Genomic DNA, 23171 nt, shown 5'->3' on the forward strand with positions numbered 1-23171 from the left:
GAGTTCAAGCCCCTATTGAGCCATTTAATATCTGTGTCAAGTTAGTCAAGGTACATAATCTCTCTGAGGCTTCAATTTTCTTATCTGTAAAATGAGAATTAATAAATGCTTAGTAAATAACCAGCAATGATGTTTATAGAGATAATGCTTCTTCCCTAAACATTTGCATTATCCATAATCTAACGTGTTTGCTTGTTTGCCAGTGGACTCAGTTCTGTGAAGATACGGGTTTTGTTTATTTGTTTGTCTGTTTATTTTCACTGCTGTATTTCCAGGGCCTTGAATAGTGCCGGGAACATTGAAGGCACTTGACAAATATTTGTTAAATGATTGAGTAGGTTGAGTAACTGACCTTGCTTTTGGCGGTCCTGTAATCCAGGGCTTATACTCTTAGAGAAAATTGCACTGTATTATGGGAAATAATTCATCTGTTTAACAGCATTGATATACAACAGACATTTTGCAAAGAAATCTGAAGATCAAGGGTTGCCTAACATGCTGGATCTGGCTGACAGACAAGTTTTGTTTGTCTTAAAAATGTTTCAATTTTCTGTTTTCAATTACTCGTCAAACAAAAATTCTTTTAAAAGAAAGTCTACATAAAACTAGTTTCTTTTTTCAATTGGATGATTTAAAATCAGTGCATGGCAATCAATCAGCTGAACTGAGTCATAGCTGCTTGCTTTAGCTTGTGCAGGCTCTGAGAATCCCTGCACTCACTCTGCTTTCTGACACTAGTTGTCACCACTGGTACACTTGCACCATAGTTTTTGTTTTGTTTTGGTTGGTTTGGTTTGTAATTTTCAACTTTTTTGAGGGATAACTGACAAATAAAATTGTGAGGTATTTCAAGTGTACATCGTGGTATCTTGGTGATTTGATACACCTATATATTGTGAAAAGATTTCCCCTATCAATTAATTAACACATTTATTGCATCACATATTTATTTTATTTCCTTATTTTTTGGTTGAGAATTGCACCATAGTGTTTGTTAAATTTACCCTACTTCATGTCTGACTATTATCTGTCTGGTTCTTGCAGGCATTTCAGTTTGTGACTTTTGCAGATCCGACCCTTGAATCTTACCTGAAGCTTGCTGCCTCATGAAGACACCCATCATTTCCAAATCTTCCTATATCAAGAAATTTGACCAAAAAAAAGACTCAGGATTATAAACTTCTATTTCATTTACACTGTAGAGTCTCATTACTTTTCTTCTTGTTTAGAAAATTAACGTTCATTTTTAATTCAAATAAAAAAAATGCACGTAGTTCAAAAAATAGCACTAAAATGCTAATCCAGCAGGATAATAAAAAGGAACTTCTTTTTCAGTTTCATCTGATGCCCAAAGGCCAAGAACAAAACAGCTACTAACATAAAACCCCCTATATTCTGAAGCTGGGTGCGTGTAGACCTGTGCTGCACAAACGGCCAGTAGTGGACCTGATTCTCGCAGCGCTGGTGATCCTCACATCCTGCGGTAAGAGGGGAGACTGTAGAGTCAGGAGAAAGGATTCCTCGGGAGTTTTGTCCTGTGCTGTATGACTCATACCTCAATAAGGGGGAGGAGGAGAGAGACCTCCCCTTCATCTCAATATGCATGAGGGGGGCCTTGAAAGGATCACTCTGCTAATTTGCATATATCTCTTAGATTTTAAACAGACATAAAAAACTGGCTCATACCTGGGATGCTAGAGGTGAGCAGTAGTAGGTGGAGCTGTCTGCCTGGCCGCAGAGTAAACAGAGGAGATTTTCCAAAGTTTTTCCTTCCTGGAAGGAAACTTCGTTTCCATTTTGTCTGACACGGATGCGAGACCTTCCCATGAGCCCTGTGGGCTCATAAGATGTATGGGGTCTGGAGCTAAGTTAAAATAGTGTATTTTAAAGGCTGAAGGTGCTATAGGATTTGGAAACTGAGACTACCATCTTAAGAGAACAAGTAACCAGTGGAGAATCATTACTGTTTACAGTAAAAATGCTTAGGGGAGCCCCAGAAAAAGCACCCCTGAGAAGCTCATGTGAGGGTTAGCCACCATTGACGAGAGTAAGAATCAGGGTGAGGGAAAAGGAAAAACATTACATAGAGAAGAAGCCTTCCAGTCTCTCCCGTCACCACTCCCAACCTTCACTGCAAGCTCCCAGCCTAAAGTGATCCTGTGGATTGAGGAAAGGTTCTAAAATGGGGAAGACTGTGGATGCAATCATGAGCTGAGTCTGGGCAATATGGTTACTATGTTTAGATCTAAAAATGACCAGAGGACATTTTATGGTCTGAGAATAACCTAAAATAGTAATTGTACCTACTAGAAATTCTACCCAAGGAGTAGAGAAAAAGGAGACTGTATTTGAAAGAACAGTGAAGGCATCAGTTTATTTTCTACTTGGACCTTATGTATTCTGCCCATATAGTAACATAGTTGACATTATTTTGAGAGAAAAAAAAAACTATCCAGCACCTCCTCTCCATTGTCATGCTTCCCAGAGGCAGCCACTTTTCAATTTTTTTAGCTGCTTCTTTTGGTATTTACGTCCATACTTCTAAATACTATGCACGTTTGGATTTTTCTTAATTGATTAATTTTGACAGAATCTATTAAACTTTTCATTACAGCATTTAAAAGTTTGGATGAGCTAACATCCTTCTTCTTATCATCCCAATATAATTATATCATAATTTTTGGTGAAATCATCAGTATTTACATTGCCAGGGTTGTGCAAATGACTGAGCCACGTAGTATACCATGAATGTATTTCTTTTAAAAACAGCATTTAATATTACCTAGAGCTAATTATCATCTCATTTTTATCCATTTGCTTAGTGTTACATGTACCAATCGCTACTTTTTATTTCTTTGTTTTCTGAATACTCTAAAAAGTCGGCCAAATACCTCACAGTAATATTCATAAATACTGCTACACATCTGAAGATTTATTATTTTTGTGCTTTTATTTTCACTTCCTTTCTCCACATCTACCTCTACCTCTCCTCTGCAGTTTTCCTTCATACAATTTTTTTTTTTTTTTTTTTTTTTTTTTTTTGCCTGCTCCAGTTGGACAGGTTTCTTTTTCAGTCTGAGGAATAAGCTGTCAGCCAGGGACTTCCTTCGTTTTTATTTTGGAAATTCCCTTATCTCCTGTGGCGCTCAGATTTTTCTTTCTTTATCTCCTTTTTTTGGGCTGAGATACATCATTTGTTGGTCTCGTAAGAAGGTGTATGAGATGTAATGTTCTGTTTTTTTTACATGTATGAAAATTGAGAATTTGATTAAATATGCTATTTTAACATACAACTCATTTTTTTCTAAGTTCTAAATATATTGAAGGCGTTGCTAATTGTTTTCTAGCATCTGGAGTTGCTTTTGAGAAGTCTGATGCCATGTTTTCATCTTATTCCTTTGTATCTGACTTGTTTTTCCTCTCAGAAGGTTTTTTTAGGATCTTGGTATCCACAGTGTTCTGATTTTTCTTCAATGTGTTAGATCCTTGCTGGCTCTTATCAATGCAAAACTCAAATCCTTTGGTAATGGAAGATCTTCTTATATTAATTCTTTGGTAATATTTCTCCTCTTTTTCTGTTTATTTTTCAAGAACTTCTATTAATCAGACATATAGCAATCTACATTGACTATTATTTTTATTCTTATTTTTTATTGAAGTGTAGTGGATTTTACATGTTAGTTTCAGGTGTACTACAAAGCAATTCAGTTATACATATACATACATAGATATGTATGTTTTCAGTTTCTTTTCCATTACAGCTCATTGTAAGAAATTGAATATGGTTCCCTGGGCTATGCAGGAAGTGCTTGTTGTTTGTCTGTTTTATATATAGTAGTGTGTGTCTGTTAATATCAAACTCCTGTCATTGACTTACTTTCCTTCCTAATGTTGATATCTTTGTCTTTTTATTTCCCTCCTAGGTGATGCTGTTTCCAACACTTTGAATTATTCTTGGGGACTTTTTTTCCTTTTGGCCATCATATTTCTGATTTTCAAGAACACTTTCTTCTCTGTTTCATTTTTATAGAATTCTCTTTTATTAATACAATGTTTTTTTCTTCCTAATAATATTAATTATAGTTTTTCATTACTTTTTTTTTCAAAAGAAATTCATCAGGACATGTAAGTTAAGAGTGACTTTCACTGTGATCATTTCTTGACTGCTATACTTTAAGTCTTTTATTTAAAAAATAAATAAAACTTACCTGATTATTATAATGTCCACTTCTTTCATTATTTTCATTTAGCTATAGGACTATTTATTATTGTATAGACATGCAATACAAAATAGCAGTTATTTGCATCATTTTATACACTAGAAATTATTTCTTCCATTTGCGTTTATAATGTTTGTGGATGATACCTCTGGTATTCTGGTCACAAAAGTACTATCTTAATAAGTCAAGATTGACACTAAAGTTTCATTCAAAATCTATATTTTGAAGATATTAATGATACAGGATAAAATTTTTTTTACAGATTAGCATATGTGTGGGATTATTGAAATTAACCTCCCATCCATAAAAAAATCACAATTGTTGCAATAAATGGTACTATGTTTTTGTGTTTTGTTGCAGTATATACTATTTTGGGGGACATACTTTCCCCCCAAAATATGCAGTAGTTTCCCCTTGGATCAAAGAGCAGCATATAATTACCATTTGCTGCAGTCTGCTGAAAGTCTGCAGCAGTTTGTGCCAAATGCATTGCAGATGCTGCAGGAGCAATAATGTATTCATGATGTATATAACTACATTGTGACAGGAGCAGTTTCTAGATGTGTTTAGTCAACGTCTGGCCTTTGCAAGGGACATAAATATAGATTGCTTCATGTACTATGCATATCCATCAAATTTGAAATAGAATGGACCTTTATGAATGGTAATATAAAAATCCATGAGGGTGATGGAGAATAAAGTAATAAAAATTGCATTCAATATAATTTGGAATCTGACAGGTAACCTATGCAGTATTTACTGTTTGGATGTAGACAGTGTCTACCTAATTTGTGCTACAGTCTATTAGCCAAATAATTCAACAAGTCAAAGACTGTTCCACATAATTCCCAAAACTAAATATAATGAAAGATGGAGTTAGCACCATTCAAAGTTGAATGTGATTCTTTAGATAGTAGATGGACGTTCACATATCAGTAGAGTTTTAAATTGTACTATAATTGATAGATTTCTGTTATTAGAATTATGAATATTTTCTCTTTAAAGAGTGCAGTATATATCTCTCATCTTCTCTCACAGTTTTTCTCCCCTCTTCCAGAGAAATAGAGATTTTAGCTAGGTAGAGTGCAACTCACAATAAATGTTATACTTCCAAACCTCCATTTGCAGCTAAATTGCCCACATGACTATATGTACGACCAATGGAATGTAAGTGAAAATGATGTCTATGCTTTTCAAGTCCTGCCCTTATTAGGAAGAGATAATGCCCGTTACCTCCCCTTTCCCCCTTCTGCCAGCGGCAACGTCGACACAGTGGACATCTCCCACTACTCAGACGGGAGCAGCACAAATGATGGCGCCCTTGATGAAGTCATGTGGCAGGGCCAACAAGCAAATTCACACTTTACATAAACAAGAAGTAAACCTCTTCCTATGATGTCTTTCACAGAATCTTGCTTGCTTCACCATGTCAGACCTGATCTCTCCCATTTGTATAGTTACTCAGTGTGCAATTAAAAATATCCTTTTTGTATTTTCATCTTATTCTGTTTTGAATTGCTTTTTTAATGTGTCTGTGTGAGTGTGTGTGTGTATTTGTTACTCTTATAACACCATGGCACAGTGATGGTTTTTCGTCTCTCAACTTCACCAAGAAATAACCAGCATACTACACTGCAGTGCCCCTGGATTCCTTAAACAAGCTAAAAAGAATTTTTTCTCAGGGTTTAGCACCTGCTATCCCCACTACCTAGAATACTCGTCTCACAGACATATTATATAATATTATATAAGATAAAATGACTCATTTTGTTCCAGTCTCTATTGAAATGCCATCTTATCCTATTTCACTTCAAATCCTTACTCTGCTGATGTGCAGTCAACAAGCATCCTATACTGGAATCTGGAGGAATTGCTGAGATAGAGAGTAGGGGATATCAGGGAAAGATTCCAGGGAAAGAGGTGATAGGAGTGATCTTGGCAAACTGAGCTCAGAGCACGTGGATAGAAGTGGGGAGAAGAAGAAGGTTAGTGTCAGCTCTTGGTGAGCAGCATTTGGAACAGTTAAGTAATTGTCCTTTTCTTTTCTTAAGATTGGCTGAATACTGAATAGTCAGAGTATTTGCTCACAGGTTTAAAGGAGTAAAAGTGTACATTGCAACCTTGTTAACAGAGTACCCACATTAGCAAATAACACCAACTGGAGTTTGGCATCCAATTGGATCGGCATCTAAACTCCAAAGACAAGTTCATGCCTCCAGTGTTCCAGCACAAGCACCACAGGCAGCCAGGCAGAGAGAATCTCAACACAGATGCGAGAGGACAAGCAGGAATCACTGACTGCTCAAAAAAAACTGACAAGAAGGAGACACCACAGTCAACAAAAATATTAATAAGACAAACAGAAAAAGAAGTGGTATTTATGAGTATTTCTGAGCCTACTATGTGTAATTTAAAAACTAGAAATACTGAAAATCAGAGAGAAGGCGGACACTGACTGGAACAAAAAAGTCACTACTCAGTTTTGAGTTTTCAAAAGAGAGATTTAAATTCCAAGAATGGGACAATGATTCGAAAGCCAAACATATTTGACTTTAGTTGAAAGGAAAGGTTGTCCTTGTTTTCAGAAGCTGAGTTTTAACTATAAAGACCAAAGCACGGAGGACTGAAACAAAGATTGCCATAGAGCAAAACCATGGAAAGAGGAAACTCAGAGGGGGAAACCTGAAGGTTTTTAGGTGGTAAATTCCTGAGCAGTGGCTTAAGAACAAGGCTGCAGGTCAAATCCTGATGTGCATGCTTGTGCATATGTGGGTGCATGTGTATTTGATAAAGATGGTCTTTCTGCTTGGAGACTTCCCCAAATGTACTTACTCAGAGTAACAAGGATTTGGCTTCACACTTACATACCAGAGAAGCTGCAAACTTCGTAGAGATGCTCACTAAGATTGAGGAACAATGGAGAGGAATATGTCTAGACAGATAATCTGAAGACAACTGCTACTTAGTGAAGGCAGGTAGCTAAGAAATTCAGAAACCCTTATCCCCACCCACTTCACCATCACCAATGTTGAAGGGGCAAAAAAAGGAAGAGGAGGTAGAGTCTATGGAACATGGGACAAGCGCTCAAGTGATACTGGACAGCAGCAGCTGACGCTGGTGCAGAGTGAGGTCCAAAACTAGGTGCAACCATACGTGTGGCAGTGAAGTTCAGTAGGGGGAGAGGGTGGCATTCACAGCAGACTGCTCTTTCCTGACATCAGGATTTTATATACATATATATATAAAACAGTTTTCAATTGCATAGCAGAAACTCTTCTAGCTAGTTTAAGCAGAAGATTAAATTATATTCACATTCTATTTTATAGCTACAATTTGATAGATATTCATATTTACTTCTTAATTTAAATATGATTGTGAATAAATACTGTATGAGTGAAATATATGTAATGCTTCTTAAATTAAATTTTATTTTATCAGCATTTTATTTTTATACTTTTACTATGAAAAATCCTTTACTTTGATTAATCTTTCATTTAACTGGATTATTTCAAACAAATTTTAAAAAGTGATACATGGGTGATGCTTTCAGAGCTCTGGTATATTTGAGAATGTCTTTTTACTGCCAGTGCATGTGAATGATGAGTGGGTGGGTAAAGGTTTTTCATTTGTACTCTTATCCTTCAGCTTTGGACTCTGCTCTGCTGTCAACATTTAAAGTTGCTAAAGAGAATGGAGAGGTAAACCTGTTTGTTTCTTTCCTTTATAGGAGACCTAGTTCTTTCTGCTGAATGCTTCTTAGATAAGCTAAGTGTAAAAAGTCATGAGAAATAGAATTTGTGATTGTCAATCTTTGCTCTTTGTTTTTTGTTTGTTTTTGTTTTTCTGACAAATATACCTCAGTGATACTTTGGAGAGGCAGATTTATATAAATCTTTTATTTCAGGAAAATTTTCTTTCATTTACAATTGATTTTTCTGTTTTTCTGTTTACTGGCTCAGTTCTCTTCTTTAGGCATACCAATAATCTTTGTGTTGGGCAACTGTTGCCTTTTTCATCTGTTGCCTTTCTCTTTTTATTGGAAAATCAATTTTTTATTTTATTTTATTTTTTATTGAAGTATAGTTGATTTACTGTGTTGTGTTAGTGTTAGTTTTTGGCATACACCATAGTGATTCAATTATATATATATATACTTTTTCATTTCAGGTTATTACAAGCTATTGAATATAGTTCCCTGTGCTATACAGTAGGACCTTGTTGTTTATCTATTTTATATATAGTAGTTTGTATCTGCTAATTCCAAACTTCTAATTTATCCCTCTAATTTTCTTATTACCTTTTAAAAACTGCTTTCCAGTGTATAATGTGTAATTTCCTGAAATCTTTGCTCCTTGTGATCTATTTGATCTTCTGAAAAGTCGACTGTATTCTTTCTTTCCTTTGGCTTGTTTATAAGTTTTGCTCTATCTTTACTTTTCTCTTTATTTTCTTATTCCATTATAATCTCTTTCATCTAATTTATTATAGTAACATTGTAACTTCTAATTCATAATATTCATGTTTTCCTCAATGTCCTTAATTGCAATAAAAATATTTCTCTTCTTTATCTTTTGTCAAATTTTTGCTGAAGTCCTATTTTTCCTCCCTACTTACATTTAAGTATGGTAAGTTCTATTTAAGTCCATAAGTCACAGGGTACTATAAGTAGAATCTCCTCGACTATTTATATTCATCTGTGCAGTCAATGCATGTGTATTTATCAAGTCTCTACTCCGGGCCAGGCGCTATTTTTGGACCTGGACGTATAAAGGTTAACAAGAGAGACAACAGATCAGCCCTCTAGAAGCTTACACTCTAGTGTGGAAACTTAGATCATAGACATATACACAGAATGCTGTTAAGCATCAGTAAGCACTATGGAGAAAATGGCACGTGGGGATGCAGTACAGCACGATTGCAGGGCTGACGCATATTTAACTAGTATTCGGTAAGGCTTTCCTGAGGATGCTAGAAGCTAATGTTATGAATTCAATGCTTAGCACCTTGGTTGCCTACTGAGACTGTGGGCAATACCATCCAAGATATCTTTTTGTTTTTTTCTAAATGAGATTTGTCCCATTAGACAAGGATTATGTTTTGTCTTAGTAATGGTGAGTTCTTTTAGAGTTCAGTTACTTCTATTTTGAGTGAGTCAGTTATCTTGCTTGAAATTTATGTTAGAGAGATGCCTCATAATTAGTAAAGCTTCTTGTATCATAGCCCAAATTATTATTTATCTCTGGATAGTTGTTTCTGATACGTTTACCTCCAGTACTCACTTTTTCTCAGGAGAACGCCAGGTCAGATAATAAATGTTGTAGTCCTTCATGTACTGATGACATGAAGAAACATGTCTTCCACATTTTATCACAAAGCCTACTTTCATTTTTAGTCCTTATCTGTCAGAACCTAGAAGTATCGGTAAAACTTCGTCATGTATTCATGAGATGCCTGTACCAGGAACAACTGAGCCATACACTGGTTAACAGCATCCTTCCTTAAGTTGGTCCAGAATTGTTTTGTATCAGATGAATTTTCATGGGAATCGTTGGCAGGAGGCTGAGCTCTCCAGTTTTGCTGTAAACAATGTTTTATCTCTATTTGGACCTTTTTGTTGTTAAATTCTTTCATTTTTAAAAGGATTATTTGTTGACTTGTACTTATCTTAAAATTTTCACCATATTTGTTGGAAATGCTCCTTCTTCGTGTTTTTCATTGTGCATTTAGAATATTTGTTGTTGATTATTTTGTTCTTTATATACAAAACATTATTTAGAAATAATGCTTTTATTTCTTATAACATTTATTTACCGAAGTGTATCTACTGGTTGTATAAGAAGAAATACAACACAGCATTATCCTGTCTTTATGAAACTACCCAGATTTATTTGCTCTAACCCATTTCCATACGCTACAAAAAAAAAAAAAGAACATAAATACAAAACAGAAACAGACTCATAGACATAGAATACAAACTTGTGGTTGCCAAGGGGCAGAGGGTAGGAAGGGACAGACTGGGATTTCAAAATTTGTAGATACTGACAGGCATATGTACAATAGATAAACAAGATTATACTGTATAGCACAGGGGAATATACAAGATCTTATGGTAGCTCACAGTGGAAGAAAAATGTGACAATGAATATATGTATGTTCATGTATATCTGAAAAGTTGTGCTCTACACTGGAATTTGACACAACATTGTAAAATGACTATAACTCAATAAAAAAAAGTTACAAAAAAGAAACAGAAGACATAAATATTTTATGGTAATATATTTAGTTCATTAAGTCTCATCATCTTTAATCAGTACTGAATATTAAAATATGCTCACATATGCCTACCATGAATAACATACAGCTCTCAATCACTACATATTTGCAGCGAGATAGAATGAAGAAAGAATAAGGGGAGATTGGTTAGGAGGAAATAAAAAAGTCCATTTTGGTTTTCTGCACTCTAGCACTACAGAACTTATCACACATATTTTAAATACAATGAGCAAACCCAAGATTCTTCAAATTTTTCTTGCCTTCAGAAACTGGTTAAGCTTCTTCTACTATTAATAATACAGAAATACTCTCTAGAGGATCATGATATGCTTTAATGCTATTATTATTTAGTCCTTTGTCATATTTTAGGGCAGTGATCTCAGGGCCAAAAAATGAAGCTAAAAGCCAAAAAGAAAAAAAATATTTTAATAACTTTCCTTTCCTACAATGGCCATCATCAAATTGCACTGTTTGCATCCTAAAGGTATATAAGATGATCCCTTGGGGTGCAGAAATGAAATTTTAAAATTTCTCATTATATTTATTTTTATCTTATATGTTAAAGTTGTGTATAACTTGCATGCTTTTCCTAATAAATTAGTACAGTAGAACGCACATCTAGTGTATATATTTATACACTAGGGTATATTAATATGAGTTCTTAATATACCTATTAAAGATAGAGTAAATGAGTCCATAAATCTTGGAGGCACATGGTCAGACATTCTTTACTAGCAAAGTGCATAATGAAGGAAAGAAAAAAAAACAGGATATCGCTGGATGTAGATCAAATGTCCCCTCCAACTTCCATCAAACTGTTTTTTGCACCTTTGTCAAAAATCAGTTTGCTGCACTGTGTGGGCTTATTTCTAGATTTTCTAGTCTGTTCTATTGATACGGTAGTCTGTCCTTCCATTAATATCACATTGGCAGATCAATGTGACTGTATAGTAGGACTTAATATCAGAAAGAGTGATTTATTCTACTTTATTATACTTTGTCAATATTATATTAGCTATTCTAGAGCATGTATCTTTCCATATTCATTTTAAAATAAGCTCATCTTTGTGTATAAAAATCTTACTGGACTTCTGGTAAAAATTGGATTAAACCTCAGAGCAACTTGGAAAGAATTGACATTTTTAATATGTTAAACTTTTCAATTCATGAACATGGTATTAATCTTTTTTTTCTCTCAAAAAGTTTCTGTGAATATCATTTAAATAATATGAATATTATTCACATGATGTGGTAACAAACAGAAACTTGGTCTTATTAATTTAGGTTTCCACTTGTCTTTTCCCCCCATAACCATACCATTTAATAAGTTTGAAGATAAGTTTATACTCATGAAACCATCATTACAATCCATGCCATAAACAGATTCATCTTCTCCAAAAGTTTCTGTCTACTCTTTTTATTTATTATTATTATTTTGCGATAAGAACACTTACTGTAAGATATACTCTCTTGAAATCTTAAAGTATATACTATAGGGACGATGCTGTATAGCAGATCTCTAGGACTTAATCATTTTGTATAACTGAAACTTTCTACATCTGGGGTATTACTCCCCATCCTGCCTTACCTCCAGCCTCTGGAAACCACCGTTATACTCTCTGCTTCTATGAGTCTATTTCAGATTCTTCATCTAAGTGGTGTCCTGTAATATTTGCCTTTCTGTGTCAGGCTTATTTCACTTAGCATCATCTCCTCCAGGTTCATCCATGTTGTCATAAATGACAGGATTTCCTTCTTTTTAAACACTGAATAATGTAACATTGTATGTATATCACACATTTTCTTTATTCATTCATCCACCAATGGACGTTTTGGTTTCTTCTACGTCTTGGCTGTTGTGAATAATGCTGCAATGAACATGGGAGTACAGATACCTCTTTGAGATCTCGCCTTTGGTTCCACTGGGTATTTAATACTCAGAAGCGCGACTGCTCAACTATATTGTAGTTCCTTTTTAAATTTTTTGAGGAATCTCTATACTGGTTTTATTTTATAGTAGTTACACCAATTTGCATGCTCACCAACAGTGTCCAAGTGTTCTGTTTTCTCTATATCACTGTCAACATTTAACTTTTTAAAAATAATAGCCATTCTAACAGGGGAAAGGTGATATTTTGGTTTTTATTTGCATTTGCCTGATGATGATTGATGATCTCCTTTTTAACTGCTCGTTGGTCATCTGTATGCTTTCTTTGGAGAAATGTCTATTCTGTTCCTTTGCACATTTTAAAAATTGGATTATTTGTTTTTTGCTATTGAGTTATAGGAGTTTCTTGTATTTTTTGGATATTAACCCTTTATCAGATATATGACTTGCAAATATTTTGTTCCATTCTGTAGGCTGCCTTTCATTTTGTTGATTGTTTCTTTGGCTGTGGTGAAGCCTTTCAGTTTCATGTAATCTCAGTTATTTTTTCTTTTGTTACCTGTGCTTTTGCTGTTTTTTTTCCCAAGAAATCATTGCCACAGCCAGTGTCAAAAAGATTTCTCCCTTTGTTTTCTTCAAGAAACTTTATGGTTTTGAGTCTTACATTTAAGATTTTAATCCATTTTGAGTTGATTTTTGTGTATAATGTAAGATAAAGATCCAATTTCATTCTTTTGCATGTTAATACTCAGTTTTTCCAACGTCATTTTTCGAAGAGGCTGTGCTTTACCTGTTGTGTATTCTTGGCACTCTTGGTGAAGATCAGTTGACTGTACACTTTTTATTCCTTTTTCCCACTTTATTATAGTAGTTATTCCTAATTTCCTGAGTGTTCTTATTATGAATGAGTATAAGATTCTGTGGAATGCTTTTTCTGCCTCAATTGATAAGGCCATAAAATATTTATCCATTTGTCTGTTGATATAATCAATTATATTGGCTGATTTATTTTCAAATATTGAACCAGACTTGCATACCTGGAATAAAAACTACTGGGTCATGGTATATAATTCTTTTTTATGCATTGTTGGAATCCTTTTGCTAAAATTTTGCGTATTTTGCATTTATGTCCGTGAGCAGTACTGGTCTACAGTTTTCTTTGTTGTACTCTCTTTCTGGTTTTGGTGTCAAGATGATACCAGTTTCATAATATAAATTGGGAAATTTTCCTTACTAATCTATTTCTGGAAGAAACAGTGTAAAATTGGTGTTAATTCTTCTTTAAAAGTTTGGTAAAATTCTTGGATAAAACCATCTTGACCTTAAGATTTCTTCTTTGGAAACTTCTAAATTATATTAAATTTCTTTAATTTCTTAAATTTAAATTTCTTTAATGGTCATAGGACTATTCAGGTTGTCTCTTTCATCTGGATTGAGTTTTGGTGGTTTGTGATTTTTGTCCATTTCTTTTATGTTGTCAAATTTATGAGCATATAGTTGTTCATAGTATTCTCTAGTATGTGTAGTGATAGCCTTAGTTTCATTTCTAATATTGGTAATTTGTATCTTCTTTTTGTTTTTGCCAAACTTCCTATTAGTTTATCAATTTCATTGAGTTAAAAAAAATCAGCTCTTTGTTTTATTAATTTTCTCTACTTTTTTCCTGCTTCCACTTCATTGATTTCTGCTTTTATCTATATTGTTTTCCTTTCTTCCGTTTTTATTGGGTTTATTTTGCTCTTCTGTTTCTAATTACTTGACAAGAAAAAAAAAAAAACAAAGTGTTGATCAATGTTGCGCTTCCTTGTCTAAGGCTGTGTCAATCGAATGCCACCAAATAAAAGTTAAACACATATTTCAGTTATATTCAAAACTGAAATCTCCCATCTGAATTTTGATAAACAGCTGGATGGTCTAGAACAACTATACAGTTAGTGTCCTGAAATATAAGAAATCATGGGAAAATTAATTTTCTTTGATGAAAAATATGTTAAAGTTGAATTGTTGATTTGAGGCAATGTCCCTGGTTCATCCAAATTAACTGAATGTTGACCTCAATCTGGATGCCTGACACAGCCTAAGTGGAATGAATGCTGCTTAATTATGATAAAATCAAAGCAATGAGCAAGAGTTTTTTTTGACTTCCTTTTTTAGACAACATTTTAACCAAAACAAGTATAACCCCTTATAAAATACACAAAACTTTTTGGTCTGCAAGTGTTCTAGCAATAACGAAACTAAAATATCTTTATATTGGGTCAGAGAACCTTACATAAACAAATCTTTGAATAAAGATAAAAGTTTTAGAAAATAGAAAATACATAGCTTCAATATTTTCAATTAATTTCTTGGGAAAAACTACATTATATTCTGGGATAAATCTTAAAATAATAATAAATATTTAAATGATTCCTGAGAAGAGCTACCATGGAGCACAGAGTAGGTGCTTGACATGAGTTTTAAACAATTGAATAATTATTTTTATAAAAGTTCTTAAAACTTTTGGTTACTGTGTATACTTTACTTTCATCTGGACAATCTTTTTGATTGTATAGCCCTTAAAACTGAATTTTTTCCTAATTAATTAAAAATATTTTCACCTTTTCCTTTTCCTTTTAAAAACTCATTTACCTTAATTCAACTTTCTCCCTATTTTTTCTTTAATTTCCTCTTAACTTCCAAGTACTAATTTAGCCTGATACTGCCAGGTATTTTAAACTATCTTTTTTCTATTACTGCATCTTCACTTAACTTACTTTATCACTTGTCACCCACAGCACTGAAATTGTCTTCAGTTTCCCCGCAACTAGTTCTGCCTCCAACAAAAGCAACTTTCATCCATTGCTTCTACAATGGGAGGCCATTCACCAGATCCTCCGAATCATAGAAATCTTGCTTCACCTGGCGTTACAACAGGAGCACGTAGGATCAGAACATGACTTTTAAACACTGGCATGCTTTGAGATACAAAAGAAATGTCCTGAAAGTGCCAAGCTTTAGAAATAATTTAAATTATATATATATATATATATATATATATATATATATATATATATATATATATATATATATATATATAATGTGGGTGATCTGTATAACACATTGTGGTATACACTACTTATGTATATGATTACATATATGATTTTATATATATGCTATTTAATGAATATTGTAACTATGACTGCTTTGCAAATTGCCCTGAAGGGACAAGATGAGCAATACAGTGCAGTTTGGTGACTTCAAATGCTAATCTTTAACCTTCGTGTTTGTATGTTTTCTTTTTGTCATTTTCCATTAAATTCATTGCTTGATTCAACACTTACAACTCTTAAGTTCATATTCTGCCTCTAAGAAAATAGTATTATTTCTCTCAAGGAGAAATAGCACATTGTAGTACGGTAAAAATCTTAGTTCAGGAGCCAGCCAAAAAGTAATTCAGACTTCTCAGAGCCCAGGGCAGAGCCCCTTCACTGTCCGCTGCTGTCTACACATGTCGCTTTAGGTCCTACCCACTTAGTTTCCTTTTCCCTCTACTCCCTTCCCTGTAATGGGAAGGCACAGAGAGGTAGGCAGCTGGATTTGCAGAACACAGCTATTTAATAATAAAAAGCACTAGTTTCTCAAACAATACCATGGGAAAAACAACAGGAGCCAAAATGTATGAGAAAACAATTATTACCTTTCTTTCTCAACCCACCCAGGATACATAATATCAATAAATCCCTGGCTAGAAGTGTGATGCTGTTTTTAATTCTGAAAACAAGAGCTCTTTCTTAGGTATTGGTGGAAAGCAAGATACAAAAAAAAAAAAAAAAAAAAAGAGAGAGACAGATTTTAAATTCTTAATCTTAATCTTTCATTCCACTTAGATTTTCAAGATATCTGAAAGTTACCTGAAATCTTTGAAACTTGGTTTATCATTGATACAACTGGACTTATCATACTCTCAGTTTCAGAAGTAATTAGTAATAACAATAATAACTGATACTTATTTACTGTTTACTCTGTATCAGCATAATCTAAGGCTTTGCATGCCTCATTTCATCATCCAGCAACACTGCTTCTGTAATTATCAAAGAGAGGACATTTAGGCTTACTTTGCTTAAGGTGACTTACACAAAAATGATCAAACAGGCAATTCAAATTGAGGACTGACTGATTCTGGAACATGAGTTTTAACCATAATACAATACTGCATTGGATTAAATAAAAATATGTATGTGAATGAAACTGATACATACCATGTGCTAACAAACTACAAGTCAGTTTCTTTCTCTTTCTATTTATATTTATAATATTAGCATCTACACAAGGAAATCATAAAATATTGTTTTTGCTTTACAGATTCATATGTCAGCAAGTCTTCAAAGTTTTAAAATAATTTTAAAGAATTAAAAAATGGAACAGGAGAGTATAGGGAATAATCAAGGAAAACCTCTTGAAGAAGGTAAAATATAAAATGACTTTAAAGGCGATGGTACATATTAACAAAAAAGAAGGAAGTGAAAATGTACTTTGCCTTATACATAAATCTCTATTTATGTATAGATATACTATTGTTTTAAATAGAATTAAGTTGTATTGTTTTTTCACTGATTTTACAGATTCCTTGTTGCAAGTTTCTTCATTTGCCACTAGAAGTTAAGTGACTTTTTTCCTCAATAAAATTGACTTTGATTGGTAACGACCTATTTTAGTTCTACAAGCCATAATCCTGGGAACTCTTTAAATGTGAGAATATTCACTTCTGCATTAACATCCTGATTTACATGTCCCTAGAGCTGCTGTAGCTGCTTTTTCAGCATAGGATCATTATTGGAAATGCTTTGATGGAATCAGAGGTGAATGTTCTCTAGCTTCATTGGGTATATGCTGAAAACCAGACATAGTCATAAGCCAAAAAAAAAAAAAAAAGAATGCTTAATAAGTAAAACGGAGGTTACAAAACTAGACGGTCACAGATTTTTTTTGGCAGAGATAATACATAGCTGTGAGGCTATTTACCAAATTAAGTGAACAGAACTTAATTTATGGTCATTTTATTAACTTGCTATTATGAGTAGTTTTACTTGGGCTGTGTCCACATACACAAATTTGTTGTACTTGGTCAAATAATTGATTCATCTCCACCCATATTCATACCTAAGTATTTGAGTATAGACTCCAAATTAAAGGTCTCCATATATTTAAACCATGTGGTATGCTACCATTTTGTTATGGGAATAGCTCAGTAAAACACCAGGCTAAACCAGTGTTCCTGAAATGGTGGTGGAGATATGCTAATAATCATCATAGAATCCAACTTTATTATAAAAATCTAATATAAATGTCCATAAAAACTAAAAACCCAATATACTTGCACTTGAAAGTTAATAAAGTCTATAAAGAATAAATGAAAGTATTCTTGAAAAGGGTAATTAATGGAACTAATGATTAGGAACAATATGGACCAAGTATTGTGGTAGGTGCTGGGATGGAGATTGCAACTCTCCCTTAGGATCCATTTTTCTCTTATTAATTTTAATATTAGACCCCAAAACTCCAAAATTAAGGCTGAGAAACAGGCTGGTCAGCTAGAGACTGCACTGGCCATGTGGAAGTTGAAGTAAAATGTATGGCATGTTTCAGCTTCTTGAAGACAAGCTGTCTGCTCCAGACTTCCTCTCTTTCTTGCGTCCCCAAAACAAGAATGCAGAAATATAGGAACACCAGCTTCAACCATGACTGCAACCATATCATAGGATATGAGAAAATATTAAGATGGAAAGAAAGTCAGTCCCTGAATGGCTTTACAAAGCAGGGTTCACCTACCCACCCTGATCTGTTAGATGGCAGAGAAATGAATTTCTTTTTGAAGCAACTATAATTTTAAGTCTTTTTGTTATAGTGTCTGGGGCTGTACCAGTATAATAAATGGGCTTCACATATTTCTTCTCATTTTAACCTTTAAAACAACCAGATGGGATGGGTATTTTTATCTCTATGTTAATGTTTGAGAAACTGGGCTATGTAACAATCAAGTCTTCAGCTCATACATAGTGGAGAAAACGTTTGAACACAAAACTCATGCCTTTTTAACAATCATATGATTTTTGTTCTAAATTCATATCCCCATTTCATTCACATGTATTTGCTGTGGAATGTCTTTCTCTTCTCTGCTCCTAGGTGTCTAGCTCCTCTATGACTTCTCTGGGGTTGTCTTGCTAACTCAGCAGCTGTTCTCAATCATTTCTGGATTCAGCATTTCCCAGAACTGCAGTGATAAGGAGTTTTGGGTTGTAATGCATAAATTTTCAGGATACATAATTGAAAAACTATATTGAAAAGCTTCCATTTTTCACGAGTTCATGTAAACCAAAGAGAAATTTGTGCTAAAAAGAACAGTTCCGTGAAGATAAATATGCTGGACTTCTTGTAGGTGCAGCAACTAAAATCTGGTTTACTGCACACATTGAAAACTTCTGTTCTTGGCTTAACAGTCCTCCTCTCCTTCACACATCCTTAGTGACTTACATATCAATGATCTCTACGGAAACTGGAATCTCAGTTCTTCTTTTCCTCTCCACCTCCAGTGACTATTTCTTCCATCCACCTCAGCCATCTGCTCCTCTCGATACACACTGGATGCTGTCATCATCAGAAACTCAGCCTTCTATTAGATCCGGATTTCCAACATCCCAATATTTAACCATAACTTTCTATATTTCCAAGACATTTGCTTTAGAACCACAACTCCTTTAATTCTTCAACTTCTTTGAGATCTAAAACATGGCTCCACCTTTTCTCACTATGTCTTTGTCTCTTCCCACCCATGTTTCCTGAATTCCTTATTTAGGTTTTGTTCTCTAGTCTATAATTATAATCACACTTTGGCAAATATCCTCAGTTCACTTACTCCTCTCTCCTGTTATCATCTGATATACTATCCCCAACCCTAGAGAAACCAACATATGTCCCCCTCTGTGCCTTTACCCAAGGAAATGAAGATTGCCAGAGAAAACCACATAGCACTGTTTTCCCTTTAAATTCATAATTACAAACCTCAAAAAGGTCCCTAATTCTGCACATCAGTTCTTCTGTGTTTTCCTATAAAATTCTTTTCTCATTCTCTTAAATAATTGTTTCTCACCTTGTTCCATCTGCTGCTGTTTCCTCCTGCTTTAGTAAATAGAGTCTTCTTTTTTCTTTGTTTTCTATATTCCATCCTTCTTGTGTTTTTGAGGATTGACTTCTTTTATCACTCCACCCTCTCATCATTCCCTTTCCTTGTTTCATCTCTGCCTCAGCCAGACAAGAGGGATGCTCTGACAATAACCCCCTCGGTCCACATCATAATCTTCTCCCTTCCTATTGTGTATCGTTCCTATCAGTATATAAGCTGCCAGAGTTTTTCCATCTTAACCCCTCAAAATCTGCCCTTGATCCCGTTTATGCCCACCATTTTCTCTACATTTCTTTGCTTCCCATATTTTGAATCTCCCAATGTCTTCTTTTTTCACTTCCTTTTTATTCTGTTAACTTTTCTACCATCAGTCTTTTGTCTCCCGCACCAGGCCACTGAAATTGCCATTGCTATGCTTATCTTATTGGACGTTGAAGTATATTTCAACAAAGTTGACCACTCTCTTTTTGAACAAATCTTTTCAATGTTTATAATATTGTGCTCTATTGTTATCATAACAGCTATAAGTTTTAGCTGTTATTTTTATATGCAACTATTAAAATTCTTCATAGAGCTCAGTTCTTGGTCCTCATCTTTATATTTTCTTACCAGATGAGCTCATCCATTCCAATGGCTTTGAAAAGTATCTTCATGTTGTCAACTCCCATACTTGTGTCCACTGTACTGACTTTTTTTTCTGATATTTTTACTTCTGATATTTTACCATAACTGAAGGAATATTTGACTTTCTCACTTACATATTTATAAGCATCTCAGAGTTAACATATCCCCAAATAGAACTATTGAGTTTTTCCCAAACCTTTTTTCCCCTAGTCTTCTCCCATCTTACCAAATGGTATTAAAACTGAATCAGTAGCTCAATGCAGAAACCTGATAGTCCTTTCCAGTACCACCATCTCTTGCGAATTGCATACCCAATCCAACCCCAGTTCCATTAGTTCTACATAATGTATTTCAAGAATGTCTGCTCCACTCCATCATCATTGCTTCTACTCTAGTGTAACTAACCAGCATCTTCAATTGAAATTATCTCCTAACTTGTCTCCATAGTTTCACTTTGCACACTTACAATTTATTCACTAAACCCTCATGTGATCAAAATATTTTCTAACTTAAAATTCTTCTATATCTTCCCATTGTCCTTGGAAAGAAGTCCTTTTCTGGTTTGTTTGTTTTTATCATGGCATACACTGCCTGCCTACAGGTATCGCTTGTCTACTCTTCAAACACACGTTGTATCGCTCTCCTTCTTGCTTCCATTCTACACTTCGGTCACACTCACCTTCTGATAGTCCTTTGTATATGCTAAGTACTTTTTTATCTTAGGCTCTGCACTTCTCTTTCCCTGCAACTAAAATCATCTTCCTGGAGCATCTTGAAATCTAGCTTTTTCTCATATTTTAAGTTGAAGTTTAAATATCCTTGGAAGTAACTTTTTTTTTCTATTTGTTGATTTCTGGTTAAAAAAAAAAAAACTAGTAGGAGTTTTTGGTTAGTTTGTTAATGCACATCAGCCTGTCCAAGGTACCTTCGTGGTGTATAGCATTTACCATGGGAAGTGTTACAGAATTTGCTGTTTTCAAAATAATTTACTAGTAGAAGTGCTAATGAAGAGAAAACTTTATGGACAACTTTTTCGATTAAAAAAAAAACCTTCAGCTTAGTTATTCAAGGTGAAAATTAATGCAAAGTTCTTTTTTTCCTGATTATTTAGGTCACAGTCAAGTTGCTGCAGTTTGAGCTTAGCTGTGAAATAGCAACGAAAGCCAGTCTGTGCTATGGTTTGCATACTACTCTTAGATACTTCACTGTGCTGTTTATCTATTCATTACAATTTTTCACTGCAAATTTAATGCTGCAAAGAACCCCAGGGAACAGGATTAAAGCCAATATGGATTAAGGTCCTTAGAAAACTATTCATGACACAGAGTATATAATCAACTGTGTATTCTGCACAAAGCAGTCTTAAAAATTCAATTTGATTGATAATATGTGTTACTGAACATTATATTGGAATGGTGCTGCTCTTGTGATAGTAATTAAATGTCTGCCTTGCTTTTATAAAACCTTCATAATTTGGTTGAAAAGAACTGTCTAAAGGTGAAACTAGACTCAGCAGGATTGTAATTTTATTTTATTACCTTTCAGAAAATACAGTCAGCTTTTGTTAAAAAGTGTAAACCACACAGACATTAATGCCTCAAGTGTTATCTTAACTAAAGGAGTCTTGCTCAAACCAACTTGGATTTATCTTTGTATAATGATATGACCCCAAATGTTAAAATATTCCTACTGAAGCTGGTTGTGAGGAAGGCGTATGTTATAAGTTACCCAGAAATTTCATGTACCTCTCCTCTCAACTTTCCTCTTATCTCTACCTTATAGGGCCCTCAAGTTTTTAAAAGGAATTCTATGAATTCCATTCCTTAATGACTGTGATATATACTATCTACTAATTCAACATTAAATAATAAAAAGGTTGTTATCACATTTAATCATCTTTAATCACCATTAATTGCCTCAGGTTCTACTCAAGACTCATTTTTCAAAGCTGTTTTGATTTTTTAAAATATTTTTTTCCTAGGGGGAAGGTAATCAGACTTATTTATTTTTCAGAAGAGGTCCTGGGGATTGAACCCAGGACCTCATCCATGCTAAGCATGCACTTTACCATTTGAGCTATCCCCTCCCCTCAAAGCTATTTTGAAAAAGCAGTTTCTATAATTTGATCTTCTCTTTAAAAAAAAAAAAAAGAGCTAGAGCAATGGGAAATGGGTAATCTTAAATAATATAATGTATATTTTAACTGGAAAAAATTAGCTTTTTTCTTTTATTTGTGAATTTATTAATGTACATAAAAATCTAAATTCTAAAATGACTGTGATATATGCCTATACCAATCAATACTTTAAAAAATAACACATTTAGGTTGTTTCCATGTCTTGGCTATTGTAAATAGTGCTGCTATGAACATTGGGGTGCATGTATCTTTTTGAATTAAGGTTCCCTCTGGATATATACTCAGGAGTGGGATTGCTGGATCATATGGTAAGTCTATTTTTAGTCTTTTGAGGAGTCTCCATCGACAGATGACTGGATAAAGAAGTTGTGGTGTATTTATACAATGGAATACTATCCGGCCATAAAAAAGAATAAAATAATGCCATTTGCAGCAACATAGATAGATCTGGAGACTGTCATTCTAAGTGAAGTAAGCCAAAAAGAGAAAGAAAAATACCATATGATATCACTTATATGTGGAATCAAAAAAAAAAAAAAAAGACAAACAAACTTATTTACAAAACAGAAACAGACTTACAGACATAGAAAACAAACTTATGGTTACTGGCCAGGGGAAAGGGGTGGGAAGTGATAAATTGGGAGTTTGTGATTTGCAGATAGTAACTAATAAATATAAAACAGATAACAAGTTCATACTGTATAGCAGAGGAACTATATTCAATGTCTTGTGGTAATCTATGGTGAAAAAGAATTTGAAAATGAATATATGTATGTTCATGTATAACTAAAACATGCTGTGCACCAGAAATTGATACATTGTAAACTGACTATACTTCAATAAAATATATATATATACCAAAAAAAA

This window comes from Camelus dromedarius, chromosome 14, assembly GCF_036321535.1.
Source record: "Camelus dromedarius isolate mCamDro1 chromosome 14, mCamDro1.pat, whole genome shotgun sequence".
NCBI lineage: Eukaryota > Metazoa > Chordata > Mammalia > Artiodactyla > Camelidae > Camelus > Camelus dromedarius.